At 35.1% G+C, this 16,451-nt stretch overlaps 1 protein-coding gene across 15 annotated transcripts in view; it reads left to right on the top strand.

The window, feature by feature from the left end:
• The window catches only part of CLOCK (clock circadian regulator), a 163,180-nt gene that overhangs the window by 43,509 nt on the left and 103,220 nt on the right, over positions 1-16,451 (top strand). For 8 of the 15 annotated variants that reach the window (XM_036334456.1, XM_036334445.1, XM_036334437.1 and 5 more), the window contains one exon: positions 765-895. The exons of 2 other annotated variants lie outside the window; for them this stretch is intronic. The gene's annotated coding sequence lies outside the window, so the exon portion shown is untranslated. Of the gene's footprint in view, positions 1-764; positions 896-5,378; positions 5,419-16,451 lie in introns of all 15 variants that reach the window. 5 more of the 15 variants (XM_036334427.1, XM_036334339.1, XM_036334395.1 and 2 more) reach the window with 3 other exon arrangements.

Here is a 16,451-nt window from a genome sequence, read left to right as displayed (position 1 = left end):
TGGAGGGCCCCTGATGGTCAGTTGATCAATACATCCATGCATAGGGAGGCTGGCTTTGTTGTCTCAGGGCAGTCTTTCTTCAAGCCCTGAAAGGACCCTCCACAAGGACTTTACTTCAGCTTCCTTCTCAAAGCCTTGAGGCTATGGGGCTGGGATGAGCTTCAAAATGGCAAATATTTTGTCAAGTCATAAGGCTCTGCTTTTCAGCCCCGTATGACCGCTTCACCTCTTACTTTCCTCCCTTGCCCATATCATCTCAGAGATGCCTTCTCTCATCCCTTTTCTTACTCTGAGCAGCCATACTGGACTTCTTTTTCTTCCACACTAACGCCATATTCCTCTGGCCCTTTGAACATGCTGCTCCTTTGGCTGAAATATGTTCTTTCTCTCCCCTCCCCCTAACTTTATTTGGCCAGATCCTACTCATGCTTGCATTAAATGCTCCTCCATAAGGAGGCCTTCTTTAACATTTTCCACCAGACTGGTTTGCATATCTGCCATGCTTTCTCTTCACACCATCATGATTCTTAAAGCCTTTTATCCCATTTAGCATTGCCCTGTAGACTGAGCTCCCTGAGTGTGATGGGATCTGACATGTTCATAGCTACATCTCCAGTTCCTGGCACATATGAGACCCCAATTCATGTTGTATACATGGATGGGGAAAAAATACTGGAGTATACTTAGAATTTGGTTAGCATTATTTCCACAGCTGCCTTTGTTTTAACAGAAGACTTATTATTTTTTTTTTTTTTCCTGTAAAGCTGCCGAAACTTAGAAGCTGATTCTGTCACAGTGTAAGATGCCTTTGGAAAATTCTGCATTCCTCTTAGATGACTCTTTAGGACTTGGTGAGTTACACTAGATACCTTCAACCTTCATTTTGAGCTAAGAGGTATGCCATCTTTTTTTTCTTTCTTTCTCTCTTTTCATAATTATTGGGTATAATGAGGTTTGAAATCTGGCGAGGAGCATAGGACAAAGTATTATAAAAATATTTAGGGCATGATTTGTTATTTTCTTTGATAACTTTTAATTACCTTAGAATTTTTATTCTTAGGAGTAAAAAGTTATTCATTCTACATGTAAAGTATTTTTAGCAGTTCCTGGAATTTTTCAAATTTACTGCTTAAAGGCAAGATTTATAACTTTTTGTTTATTTTTCTGAGATAAAGAAAGGTAATTCACAAATGACTAAAAAGTAGAATAAGAATTATTTCCTGTTGGATTTTAGGTTTAGATATAAAGAATCAGTTGATTAAGGTAAAAAAGGACCAGTTACCTACTGCAGCTTCAGCTTACAAGCAAGTCTTTCCATCAAGGATGTGCACACACGACCAATCCAGCCTGCTGCCTGTTTTTGTGTGGCCCATGAACTAAGAATAGTGTTTACATTTTTAAATATTGAGAAAAAACTTAAGAATACTACTTTGAACATGGAAATTATATGAAAGTCAGATGTCAGCATCTGTGAATAAAGCTTTTATTGGAACAGTTACTATTTTTTTAATATATATATTGTGTATGGCTGTTTTCAAGCTATAGTGGCAGAGTTAAGTAGTTGAATCAGAAACCTTAGGCCCAGGAAGCCAAAAATATTTGCTACGTGACCCTTTGCAGAATAAGTAGCTGACTTCTGCTCTACATGGTTAGAGAAGTATTTTTTTTAGATTGGATGCTAAGTTTTAAGAGATGAGGGAGGATATTAGAGGGAGGTGAAAATCAGTACCAACTTTCAGTGACTTATTTATATTATTTATACCTTTATCCTGGAAAGTGTAATATATTCTAATTACATTGGCTTGTGTTGGTGTTTTAAAATAGAAAATAAAGAGAAATCTATTCTTCTGTTACTTTTCTTCTAAAATGAGAGAGAGAGAGAGAGAGAGAGAGAGAGAGAGAGAGAGAGAGAGAGAGAGAGAGAGAGAGAGAGGAGAGAGAATTATTGTAGGACTCTCAGTTTTTTTACCAGGATTTAATGTTACCATAATATCTTAGGTTTTTATAAGATTATTTATACCTTTTATACAGTTTCTTTTTTCCTAATATATGGAGATTTCCTGTTATTTTTAAGTGAAAGTATCTTAAGGAGCTCTTCTGTAATGACAGAGACTGGTTAAGTTTTATATTAGGAGACAAAAGACTGTGATTTTAGTATTATCTTTCTTGTCCCTCTAGAGCACTTAATAGTTTTGTGACTTTGGAAACATTTACCACTCTGAATCCTAGTTGCTTCATTTTCAAAATAGGGGAAAATAATAATTGTTAAGACTTACTAAATTATAAGTTTCCTAAGGATAGGTATTATGCCTATTTTTTTAACCACTAGATCCCCCTGTAGCTGTCACAGGCTTGGTACATAGTTGGCACACAGTCAATGTTTGTTGAGTGAAAGAACAAAATCTGTTGTAGTCCAATAACTATCTATATGCGATCACAATGATTCTAGTTTGTTTTTTAAAGGTTTGCTTATTGGGATTGGGTGATTTTGTTAACTATAGGAGAGAATTTTGTCGAAAACAGTGATTTCCTCTGGATTCATTCTTTATAGACAGTCATCAAATCATTGCCCAGATTTGTCTAAGTTGATTATATATTGTTATTTTTTTTTTGAAATCTTAAGAGACCAGATGAACCACTAATCCCAGAAATACCAATCTCAAAGAAAACTAGAAGTCTCCTCATTGTAAAGTTTTAAAATATATACCTACTAAAAGCACTCTTGGATAGGAAGACATATATTCTCATCTAAATCTTCTGAAACTTTTTTCTACTCTTCCACTGAACCTCACCCGAGGATATGTTTATTGATTTTAGAAAGAGAGAAAGGGGGAAAGAGAGAGAGAAACATTGATGCGAGTGAGAAACATTAATTGGTTGCCTCCCATATGTGTCCCAACCAGGGATTGAACCATGTGCCCTAACTACAGTCTTTTGGTATATGGGGTGATGCTCCAACCGAGTCACCAACCCAGGGCTGAACCTCTTTTTTTTTTTAACGAAGCTTTCCTATATATTTTGCTCAAGATTACCCAACTTTTAAAATCTTGCCTTGCAGAGTATCTTGTGAAGATAAGATAATTTAAAAGGTATTTAGCTGAAGACAACTGTTCTAAATTAAAGGAGTTCAGGAAGATATGACAGCTAAATGTGTAGTATATGACTCTGGACTGGATCCTCTAGTGGAGAAGGAAGAAAACCCTAAAGTACTTTATTTGATCAATTAAAAAATTAGAGAGTAGGCATTAATTAAAATATTTTACAATTTAAAAATATTTTACAATTTTTAGGTTTCCTGAAGTAACTATGCTATGGTTGTTTAAGAGAATGTCTTTATTTGTAAGAGGTACACATCGAAGTACTTAGATGTAAAAGGGCATGCTATATATGACTTACTCTCAAGTGGATCAAAAGATATGCTTATATATGATAAAGAAAATGATGAAAATGTTAAAAAATTGGTGAATCTGGATAAAGTATATATAGGAGTTCTTTGAACTATTTTTATTACCTTTCTGGAATTTGAAATTATTTCCAAGTAAAAAGTTTAAAGAGATGTCTTTAGCAGTTACCAAAGAAACCCCTGGAAATTATGTCCAGATACTATTGCTTTTAAATTATTTACTTCTATTAAAAATACACTTGTAGGCTGGCCAGTGTGACTCAGTGGTTGAGCATCGACCCAGGAACCAAGAGGTCATGGTTCAGTTCCTTGTCAGGGCATATGCTCAGGTTTCAGGCTAGATCCTCAGTAGGGGCTGTGCAGGAGGCAGCAATCGATGATGTTTCCTCTTTCATCAATGTTTCTATCTCTCTCTCCCTTCTCTTTCTAAAAAAACAAAACAAAAAACAATTTAAAAAAACATATAAAAAAATACACGTATATTCCACCCTGGCTGGGTGGTTCAGTTGATTGGAGCATCGCATTGTACAACTAAAGGTTTGGGGTTCAATTCCCAGTCAGGGCACATACCTAGGTTTCAGGTTCCATCCCCAGTTGGGGTGCATATGGAGGCAATCAATCAATGTTTCTCTCACAGACATGTTTCTCTCTCTAAAATCAATAAAAACAATCCCTTGGTGAGGATTAAAACAACCACAGAAAACCCCCCCACAAGCTCACAAAGCTTTTAAAAAAGTGCACTTCTATTCCTTGTGTTTATTTTTTAAAGTATTTCACACATACTCTGTTTACATGGTGGTGCTGTTATTGACCAGTGTTTTTTGTTGGATGTTTTGTGATTAGCCATTTTGTCATCAATGCAGGTGCTCTGTTTTATGTCACTTCACTAGATTTAATAAGTTTATAACATAAATAGCTTATTAAACAGATTTAGTTATTTTAGAGTAATGGTGAAGGTAAAATGAAATAGAACTTTGCAAATGTAAAAGCTGCTATACAAAGATAGTATCTTTATAGTAACAGCATTCTTGCAGATTATCTCATCAGTTATTTTAATCATAAGATCATAGTTAAATGCCAATTGGTGTAATTTAGAACTTCAAAAAATTTTAGGTATAGTCTATTTAATTTTAATCTATTCTGTACTTTTCTTCACTTCAGCTCATTTCATTAAAATTCAATTAAATCTTCCCTTAATTCCATAAATACATTGTTCTTAAAAGTGTATCTGGTTTTATTTATTAAATTTAATTTATTATATTTTGAAGGAAATTCAAGAATAAGGATATATTATAGTGTTTCTCAAAATGGTATTAATAAATGCAGTTACTTTTTAGCATTTATTTTGTGCTATGCATCATGTTCTAAGCACTTCACAGTTAACAGTTTTATTTCCTCAACAACCTTATGATGACACCTTGCCTTGACTTACTCTTTTCAATTCAAGCTAAAACTTAGATGCTAAACCTCAGAAGCTCGAGTTTTCTTACCTTTTTTGCCAAATACAAACTATAGAAACTAGTGTACTGGACCTTAATACAGAAAAATTCATCAATTGTATTTACTTTAAGAAAAAATACTATCTTAGAATTTTCTGGTTTGTGAATATGGGATAGTTTTAACTTCAGGCTAGACTTTTTATTGCTCTCATAATTTCGAAAGGATCCACATCAAGACAATTCTTCAGTAATTATATTGAAAAAGGAAGTAAATGTGACTTTGTAACCCAACTAAAAGGCAGACTGAAGTAGAACCTATTTCTATTAGAAACTTCATTTTACCAACAAGCAAAATAACCAAAAAATTAAAAATTAAAAATGAAGGGACTGATAATAATGCCAACTTTAAACAACTTTGAATGAAAACATGCATATTATGAAGTGCCTAAATTCTGAGTATCATTTTGATGAAATTTTATGAAGTCATTCTTTAACCAATACCAAGATCAAGATATAGAACATTTTTATCAATCCAGGAGCCTTCTTCATGCCTCCTGACATCACGCTCTCCGACAGGTAACTTATTCTGAGTTCATTAGTATTATCTATTCATTAGTATTGTCTATTTTTGCACTTAGTGTCTGTCTTTATTTGATAATCTTGTTTACGCAGTCATCTATGTTGACTCATATAGCAACAATTTTTCTTTTTTCATTGCTTTGTAATAGCATCATTTGTATGTATACACCACAGTTTATTTCTTTATTCTACTGTTGATGGACATTTAGATAATTTTCAGTTTTGGGCTGTTATGAACAATGGTGCTGTAAATATTCTTGTGTGTCTTTTGGTGTACATATATGTGCATTTCTGTTGGCTAAATATCCAAGAGTGAAATTGCTGGATTAGGGTATTTACCTACTTAGCTTTAGTAGATTCTCCCAGTTTTCCAAAGGGGTTGAGTCAATTTACATTGCCACCAGCAGTATACAAGAGTTCTTATTGATCTATATCCTCACCAATACTTGAAATTACTAGTGTTTTTAATATTAGCTCTTCTATATATGTAGTAAAAATTTTGTAGTTTTAATTCATAACTCCCTGATACATTCAAAGGCTTAGTAGATATTTATATACTTGTTGACCATTTGGATATCTGCTTGAGAAATGCCTGTTAATGTCATTTGCCTGTTTTTCTATTGTGTCTGTCTTTTTAGGAATTCTTTATCTGTTTATAGGATAAGGTTTTTTGTTGGATTAAGTATTAAAATTCTTCTGTTTCTTCACTCTTAATAGAATAGCATGTCTTGATTAATATAATTTCCTTATTTTAAAAAAGCCCATTTTAACAAAGTATTCTTTTATGGTGTTTTTTGTGTGTTTTATGAAATCTTTACCTATCCCCAAACCAAGAAAATATTCCTATGTTTTCTTCTATAAACTTAATTGTTTTAACTTTTATATTTAGGTTTATGCATGGTATGTGTTAGGATTCATGGTTCATTTTATTTTCCATATGGAAATCCATTTGGTCAAGCATTATTTATCGAAAAGACTATCCTTTCCCTAATGTAATACAATAGTCCCTTAATTGTAAATCACTTGACTCTAATAATTTGTGGGTCACTTTTTGGACTCTTCTCTGTTCCATTGGTCTGTTTGTTCTTGTGTTAGTACAATCCTCTTTTAATTAGTGTAGCTTTAAATCTTTCTGCTTTGTTCTTCATAATTGCATTAGTTCTTTTTGGTACTTTAAATTTCAGTAAAAATTTTATACTCAGCCTATCAGTTTCCCAATAAACAACCAAACTCTGCTTAATATTAAACTCGTTTAATATTATTTGTTATTTATTATTATTATTACCCTAGCTTAATATTGAATCTGTAGATCAATTTGGGTGTATTGACATCTTTCAGTATTGAGACTTTTAATACATTAATCATGGTATATAACTTGATATATTTAGGCCTTTAACGTTTTCTCTCAGAAATGTTTTGTTATTTTGTGTGTAGACTTCTTATACATCTTTTGTTAATTTTTAAAGGTCTGATAGTGATAACTGGTTATGTTTTTTAGAAGTCCTTATAATTTGTAGATCATACTGGAGTTCATACAGATGAAAGGATATAGTTTTTGGGATTTGCTTTTAATAATGCAAGGGGAGATAGTAAGGAATGGGGAAGGGGCAGAATAAATGAAATAATATTGACCATGGTTTGATAATTGTTGAAAATGGGTGATGGGTATATAGATTAATAATTTTATTACTCTTTATTTTTTTTATATGTTTGAAATTTTCAATAAAAACAGGTATGGTTGGTTTTCTTTTTGTTTGTTTTTCTTTTTGTTAATCCTCACCCGAGGATATTTTTCCATTGATTCCATTGATTTTTAGAGAGAATGGAAGAGAGGGGGAGAGACAGAGAAAAACATCAATGTGAGAGAGACATATTGGTTGGTTGCCTCCCACATGTTGCCCCGACCAGGGCTGGGAATTGAGCCTGCAACTGAGGTGTGTGCCCTTGACTAGAATTGAACTTGGGACCCTTCAGTCCAAGGATAGGCCAATGCTCTATCCTCTAAGCCAAACTGGCTAGGGCAAAAATAGGTTTTTAAAAATGTAATGACTGCAGTAGATTGAAATATACATTTATATAATAATCCAAAAGTTCATAATAATACTTTTTAAAAAAAACCTTCATAGGTAACCAGTTCATTACTCTGAAAACTATTGGTAAATGAAAGAATCAACCATTTATTCTTTTTCTGCACAAATTATATTTCAAGGTAACTAAATAGTTAGGAAGATAGGTTTACCATTATAGAAGAATCACAGCTAATAAGAAATGCTGGGAGAATGATTGGATTAGAAACTCACCACAGCACACCCTGTAGTAAAATTATGAATCTAGATAATGATCAGTCAAAGACTACTAAAGCTTTTAGGTAAAAGTCTGTTGGGAAATGGACATAATTCAATGAATAGCCAAAATGGAGTAAGCCTTTCTCTGTGACTGAATAGAACTAAAAACTGTCAGGAGTTACGAGAGGAGAAGTGGGGTTGGGGGTAGGTAGTAAAGGGGGTCAAATACATGGTAACAGAAGGAAATTTGACTTTGGGTGGCAAATACACAATGCAATATACAGATGATATATTATAGAATTGTACACTTGAAATCTATATAATTTTATTAACCAGTGTCAATGCAATAAACTGTCAGTAGAATACAAAAACCATCTAAAGACTCTGAAAGTTAATAGTGGGCAAATTGAGAAAGGAAGTCATAACTTGAAGAATAGTCTGTATAATGGTGAGTGTACCTTTTTTATCTATGTCCCAGCTTTGACCAAATGGGCTAAATTGTAGAACTACACAAATTAGTATAGCAATTATCAAAAACTCCAAGAAAAAACCCTATTTCTAGACAGAGGACAAGGAAAGGGATCTTTTCTTTTGCTCTCTCAAGTCTACCCTGAGACCATCTCCACCTGTAAGCAATGTTGCATTGCCATGGTGGCACAACTATTTAAAACTCTGAGAGAAAATAATTTCTCTGGCCAGAGGAATTGGGAAAGAGGCCCCTGGAAACAAGAGCATGCTGAGGGAACCTCAGAGAAAAGAGAGCAGATATGAGAGGATATTCCCTCATGGTGAGTATGAATCCACAGAAGTTCCACCTCACACATGAACTACACATGCACAGAACCGGCCTAAAGCAAAGACTAAGAGAATTGAACTATACTAGTAACATAAACTACTGTTCAAATCTCAGATTTGCCTCTGAGTGATGCTCACAAAGGATAAGCCCAAATAACATACTAAAGACTTTGAAAATTGAACTGACATTGGAACTACCACCCACAGAAGGCAGTATAGTACTTCCAGTCTAAACTTAAAAAAAAAAAAAAATCGTCAAATTCTTCAGAAGATGTTATTAGAATTTAGAATTTTATAACCTGATTTTCAGAATGTCTAGGATATAATCTCAAATTACTTGACATAAAACAAAAAGGGAAATCTGGCCATTTTTTATGGGAAAAGACAATGAACAGATGCCAACTCTGAGATGATCCTGATGATGGAATTATCAGAAAAATACTGTTATTTTAAAAAATGTTTTTATTGATTTTTAGAGAGGAAGGGAGAGGGAGAGAGAGAAACATCAATGCTGAGAGAGAAACTGCCTCCTGCATGCCTCACACTGGGATCAAGCCCCCACCCCAGGTATGTGCTCTGACCAGGAATCAAACCATGACCTCCTGGTTCTTAGGTTGACATTTAACCACTGAGCCATGCTGGCCAGGCATCAGAAAAATACGTTAATACGTTAAAGCAACTATTATATCCATGTTCAATGAGATAAAAGTAAACACTTTTGACATGAATGTAAAGATCTCTGAAAATTAGAAAAAAGAATCAAATGGAAATTTCAGAACTGAAAAATACAATTATATATGAAATACATATTTACTGCATGGGCTCGGTAGCAGGCTTGAAGATAAATCAGTAGAAATCTCAAATCCTGTGTCTTCTGTATCAAGGTTATACCTCTGTTCTATAATGCTTGATAAAAGTCTCGGCTGTACCCTGTGAAAACTAGCCATAGGCCTTCTGGCTGTGAATGTTTGTGCCATTTACACATCCTCTTTTATCCATAATTACTACTGCATACCTGCATGCTGCAGAGAAGAGGGGTCTGTGCCATTTGAGCCCATTTCTCTTGTTACTCTAGGGTCTTGGCCTGTCATTTTTCTAGACTTTTCATTTCAGGTAAGGATCAAGCACAACAGTGAGTGGGTTAAAAATAATAGTCAATTAAGGGATAAAAAAAAAAGCTTTGAAAATAGGGATAGAGAGATAAGTAGAAGTGGGTAGCATAGATATATATCATATATTGCAGAATTTTAAAGGAAATAAAATTTATCTTAAATATAAATGTAGATAAACTGATAACTTTGGTGAAGAGGAAATGCTATACGGTTGTTTTCTGAATAATCTGTGGTTCAAGATGCATCTGAACTTAATTGAACTAGTTTTCAGTTGGTCGGGAACTTGTTTGGCCTATTTGGCTGCACAAAAGCAACCTGGCAGTTTACCCAAGTTAAATAGGTCAGACCAACTGTCATTTTATGAAGGGATTATACTGCAAAACTTAGAGGAATACTTAAAAATTGATAGGTACTTTATATGGATCTGGTGGTCTGTGACAAAGTTATATAAAATGTCAAAAATTATCATTATATTAATACATATTAGTTATATATTACTAGATATCTAATAAGCTATCCTAAGCCTAGTATTTTCATAATACTACTTAATTATCAAATTTCTTAACAGGTCCCTGGAGATTTATAGTACTGATGAAATTCTGAGAATATGAATATTTCATATTCATTCTACCTCCCCCTTCTTTTTTCTGGAGATCCATCTCAGAAATTTACAAACACTTGACTTTTTAAAATAGACTATGATTTAATTAATCTTGTTTGGATAGCTGTTTGACACTTATAAGTTATGCCATTTTTGAATATTCTCTAGCGGATTAAGTAGTGGTCCAAAGGGAAGTATGCTGTAATAGTCATTTGGACATTAAATTAAACAAATGTTTTGCCATTCAGTAAAACATCCATAGAGCTTGTTGCTGCCATATAGCAATAAATTTAGACTTCATGTTTCTGGAATTATTATCCACGTTGTTTTTCAATTCCATTAAAGAAACATGAAAGGAAAAAATAGTTCAGAAGTTACAAGCTTACTGGCATGGTGGCATATTCTTTTATCTATTGATAGATCAAATTATTCTTTGATCTTCCCCACAAGATACTTTATTTTGTCTTCACCAACGGGAAAATTGGGTCATGGTATATGGTAGGCAGATAATGGCCCTTCAAAGATGTCTATGTCCTAATTTCCAGAACCTGTAACTATGTTATGTTACATGGAAAAGAGGAATTAAGGTTGCGAATCAGCTGACCTTAAAATGGGAAAATTATTTTGATTCTCTGGTGGGCCCAATGTAATCACAGGGTCTTTATGAGGTAAGTGGGAGACAGAAGAGATTGCGGCCAGAGAAGGGTGTGGCCTGCTGCTGGCTTTGAAGATGAGGAGGGGCACCTGTAGAAGCTTGAAAAGGCAAGGATACAAGATTTTTTGCTAAAGTTTCCAGAAAGGAATGCAACTCTACAAACACCTTGAGTTTAGCCCAGTGAGACCAGTGTTGGACTCTGACCTTTGGAACTGGGAAATAATAAATTTGTGTTCTTTCCATTAAGTTGATAGTAATTTGTTATACCAGCCATAGGAAACTAATACACAGTATCTCTGTTTAGTTTTCCACTAACAATATGAATTTTACATATTGATTAATTGAATCCTGATGTGAATGACAATGTGATTTCCTGAGATCAATTCTAATCCTATTAATAAAAGGCCAATATGCAAATTGACCGAACAGCAGAATGACCGGTCGCTATGATGTGCACTGATCACTAGGGAGCAGATGCTCAATGCAGAAGAAGCTGCCCCATGGTAGTCAGTCTGCTCCTACAGGGGGAGTGTCACTCAGCCAGAAGCCGGGCTCATGGCTGGCAAGTACAGCAGCAGTCATGGGAGCCTCTCCTGCCTCCACACCAGCGCTAAGGATGTCTGACTGCCGACTGCGGGCAGCGGGCCTAGGCTGTCAGTCAGACATGCCCCGAGGGCTCCTGGACTATGAGAGGGCGCAGGCTGGGCTGAGGGACCCCCTCCCCCAAGTGCACGAATTTTGTGCACCCGTCCTGTAGTATATTATATTAAGAAGTCATTTATGTTGATAATATGTTGGGCACTAATGGGCAGACCTTTGTTTACTAGGAACCTTTATTTTCTACTTCATGGGAAGGGTGATAAGTACAAATTTAGTATGGCTAGAAAATAGGTAGTATGTGTACGAGGGTACAATGAGAGATGAAGCTTGAAAGGAAAATTGGTGCCTTGTTATATGGCAAAACAAGTGATCTCCAAAAGCCTTGATTCCCCTCCTTATGTTCTTCAATGTTTGTATTATTTGTGTCTATATTAGTAAATGCTATAGTTGAAATTAGAAAAAGTTTATGTGAGCACGACTTCAGCTATATTAGAATTGTAAGCAGCCATTGCATTTTGCCATGGAATGGCTTATCTGCATTATAAACACTCTATAGCAAAAAGGAAGAGTAGCATTTAGAAAAACATGAAAAAGAATTAAGCATCTCTAAATGTGATGAGCAACTCGACCAACAGAGACTTACTATCTCATATTTTTCCCTGATCATCTCAGATCAACTTACCTTGCTCCTTTGTGCCTTTTATGGGATGAGAAACTGTGAGGGCCCAGCAAAGATTAGAAGGCTAGGATAGGTTAAAAAAAAAAAAAAAAAAAAAAAAAAAAGACATGCCCAGCTGGTGTGGCTCAGTGGTTGAGCATCAACCTATGAATCAGTAGGTCACATGTCAATTTTCAATCGGCACATGCCAGGGTTCCTGGTTCAATCTCCAGTAGGGGGCTTGCAGGAGGCAGCTTATCAGTGATTCTCGTTGTTGATGTTTCTCTCTCTCCCTCTCCCTTCCCTTCTCTGAAATCAATAAAAATATATATATTTTTAAAACACTTAAAAAAAAAAAAGACATAAACATAAGTAAACTAGAGCTATATTGCCAATTTAAAAAAAGTCTTGTTTTATTTTTGTGGTTTTGAATCAAGCTGATTACATGTTATATTAGCTTGTATGAGGTAAGGTGCTTGAAACTGATGGAGAGGTGTTTGTGATTATTGGTAATGGTGAGTTCTAGAGTAACTCCAGGGGAATGAATAAGAGATAGGATGGAGCACAGGATTGCTGGAGGAGAGGAGGACAAGGAACTGACTGGTCAAGATATTGGGAGGATCATTTATGTAGATATTAAAATCCAAAAACGGTGACAGACGAGGTTTTGGAGAGAGTAACAGCCTTTGGGGAATAAGAGGACTTGTTCTGGGATTTATGAGCAGTTACAATAAGGAGAGGATGATAGCTGATAAGTCTGGAGACTTATAAGAGTCAGCGCTGGAAATTTTAGGGAAGGGAGAAAGAATAACTTAGAAATGATAATGAGGAATAAGGAAGTCTATCTCACCACCAGGGCCTAGTCATATGGGACATAGCAGAGAGAAAAAAAGCCATCATTTGAAAGGATGGAGCTAGAGCAGAACTAGAGGAGAGTGAGATTTCCATTTGTGCAAGAAAGGTGAAGAGAGTGTGCAGCAGTACTATTGAAGAAATAGTATATTTTGCTAATGACATACTGTGAGTTCCAGAGGACACAGTTAAAGGATTTTGGAAATCTAGAAAGGAAGGGGAAATGGGCCAATTTAGGGATATACAGAGTATATAGGGATATACAGAGTATATAAGGACAAGAGTCCAGGTGATGCAGAATAACCTGGGAGTCTTGGGGCCCTCCTCGTGACTGATATAAAAGGAAAGTAGGGCATAATGGGATTGGTCTTGATGGTTTTCTAGGCAGATTATTGTAAATATTGAGAGTGAGGATTTGGGAAAGGCAGATTTAACCAAGATTTGCCAGAGATTTTGGACCTGTATTAAATTTCTGTCGCTGCCATACTAGTTATCACAAACAGTGCAGATTTATTAGCTTATCGTCCTACAGCTCAAGTTATGCATGGGTCTCACGGGGGTAAAATCAAGGTGTCAGAAGGGTTGCATTTCTTATTGGAGGCTTCAGGGGAGAGTCTGTTTCCTTGTGTTTTCTTTTTTTTTTCCTTTATTGAATAAGATATTACAAATGTGTCCTCATCCCCCCAATGTCCCCTCATCTCCTTAATCCTGCCCTCACCCTCACCCCCTGTTGTCTACATCCATCACTTATGCTGATATGCGGCTTTCCAGGTTCCTTGGCTTGTGACCACCGTCTTTCACTTTCAAAACCAGCAACATTGCATCTTTCCGACCCTCCATCTGTCTCATATATCTCTCAGGAAAGACCCTCTACTTTTAAAGACTCATGTGATTACATTGGACCACCCAGACCAGCAGTCGCCAACCTTTCGGACCTCACGCACCACCAGTGGTCTACGGACCACCGGCTGGTGACCACTGACCCAGACAATCCAGGATAATCTCCTCAAGATCTTTAACCTTAATCACATCTGCAAATCCTGTTTTGCCATATAAAGTAACATGTTCCCAGGTTTCAGAGATTTGGGCCTGGTCCTTTTAGTGAGGCCGTTATTCTGCCTATCACAGATTCCGTCCTTTCTTCCTACTGATATTAGCATAGAGGCCTGGTTCAAGATGTAGTTCTGTGGTGGTGTAGATTCAGGGTAATGGTTCCTGGTTCACTGTGAAGTTCACTCTGACTCTCAGGCTTCAGCTCTCCCTGAACCTTCTGTAGGGCTCATTTGAGGCTGGGGACAGGCTCACGCCTCAGTCTCATCTCTGAAAAAGGAATGAGATGTTCATGTGTTTTGGTGGACCAGATCAGTCTGTTACATGAATAGGGAGCTCAGGCATTATTTGAAGAAATACATTAGTTGAGTCATTGTAATAGTCTTATATGCCACTAAGAGAACTGTATTAATTTTTCAGTTTTTGTTTATTAAATGAGGCTTCAAAATTTTACCTGGCATCTAGACATTTGACAGGCTACAGTTCTGGTATCATTTGATGTGTTTGTCTTGAGCCAGAGCTTTCTTCATGAGTCTTTGTTCCATGAGACTTTGGCATGGGTTGTGTTTCTTGTTCTGTCAATTTTTAATTTAAGTTGGTCTTAAAAATTACTATAGAGTCAAGAATGATTTTCAGCATGCTAATATTTTACATCCATTGTAGAGATAGGCTAATGTTCCCATTTAGTATTGAATTGAGAATTACTGTTTAATTTCATCTTTACTCCTATATTAAACAATTAATTTTAAAAGTATTTAGGTATTCACAAGTTAAAATTGTTCTCAGAAATAATTATTTTTAGCTATACTACAAACAGTTAATAATCTGCAGAAGCAAATTAGAATTTTTATAAATGGTGATAAATACAGTTAAGGATTGTTGACTAGGTTTTGTATTATATTAGTCAATTAAATTTAGCACTGCTTTTAATTAATGCTAATAGATCTATCAGTCCCAGAAATATCTGTGATACCAGGTTTAACCTAAATTAGAAAGTAGGTCAGTGGGTCAACAGGTTATTAGGTTAGAAAAAGATTAGTTGTGGTTTCCATTTTATAAAAACCCAGGTTCCTGAGTTAACCATTTTAATAATAATTTAAAAATTATTTATAAATGAAATTTAAAGTTTCTTTAAGTTATGTGAATGCTGTATTAGTATAAGAAAAAAATCTCTTACTCATGTTTTATAATGGTAATATGTTACTTTGTTATTCAGATTTCATTCTCTGGAATGGATAGGCATGTACTTTATGTTCTTATGTATAGCCGGTGCTTTTTCTTTTTTATAAATATATTTTTATTGATTTCAGAGAGGAAGGGAGCAGAGATAGGAACAACAATGATGAGAGAGAATCATTGATTGGCTGCCTCCTGCCAGCCCCTTACTGGGGATCGAGGCTGAAACCCAAGCATGTGCCCTTGATCGGAATCGAACCTGGGACCTTTTGGTCTGCAGGCCAAAGCTCTAGCCACTGAGCCAAACCAGCTAGGGTGCCAGTGCTCTTTTATTAAACAATTAAAAGAAAAGGAAGAAAAAAGACAGTGATTAAGTTTTTCTCACTATAAAAATAATGCATGTTTATGGAAGGAACTTTAGAAAGTACTAAAGAAAATTTTTTTAAAAATTCATAAGTTAAAATAATTACTTAGGAATAACCACAGTTGTTACTTTTGGCATATTTGGATTTATGTTTGATATATTTTGATGCTACTGTTACTGCTATTGGACGCTTAAATTTTTTTCTAGGTTTGCTATTTTAAATAAGAATGCAATGACTATAAAACTTTGGATACATTTCTGATTATTTACTTTATTTCTCAAAGTGAAATTACTGGGTCAGAAGACATAACTACTTTCAAGGTTTTACATATCTCACCAAACTTTTGTTAGTGAAAGAACATTGCTAATTGAAATTGACAGGCTTCTGAAGTTCTTTTCACACCAAAAATTTTAATTTAGTAAAATTCGCCCTAATTTTCCTTCTCAAAGTTGAAAATAAAAACTAAAGTAGACACATACACACAAACACACACACAAAGTAGGGAGATGGGGGAAGAAACAAAATGTGAAGCAGCCATAATCTGAATAGTCAGTTCCTTAAATATTCTGTAAATAGGGTCATCATTCTCTATTGGGTCATGACCTTTTCTGTATTATCTGATGCAGAGACGGCAATGAAAGTAATTCATATATGCTTATTAGAATTCTTAAAGCCATCATTTGATTAAAGTTTTATTTTTATCAGTCAGACTTCCTGAGTGCTTTCTCCATTATAAGAAATGGTATGTTTGAAACTATTGAGGACTAATTCATAGGAAACCTAGCAAATATAAATAATAAATACTATGGCAGTCCCTGTGCAGTTATATCATGTCATTCATTAGTCTTTATCATGGTCTGTTATAAGAAAGGCCCTACAAA

This window comes from Myotis myotis, unplaced genomic scaffold (assembly GCF_014108235.1).
Source record: "Myotis myotis isolate mMyoMyo1 unplaced genomic scaffold, mMyoMyo1.p scaffold_m19_p_1, whole genome shotgun sequence".
In the NCBI taxonomy this organism is placed as follows: Eukaryota; Metazoa; Chordata; class Mammalia; order Chiroptera; family Vespertilionidae; genus Myotis; species Myotis myotis.
Note: the sequence above shows the minus strand (reverse complement) of the source record. Positions and strands in the feature narration are given on the sequence as shown.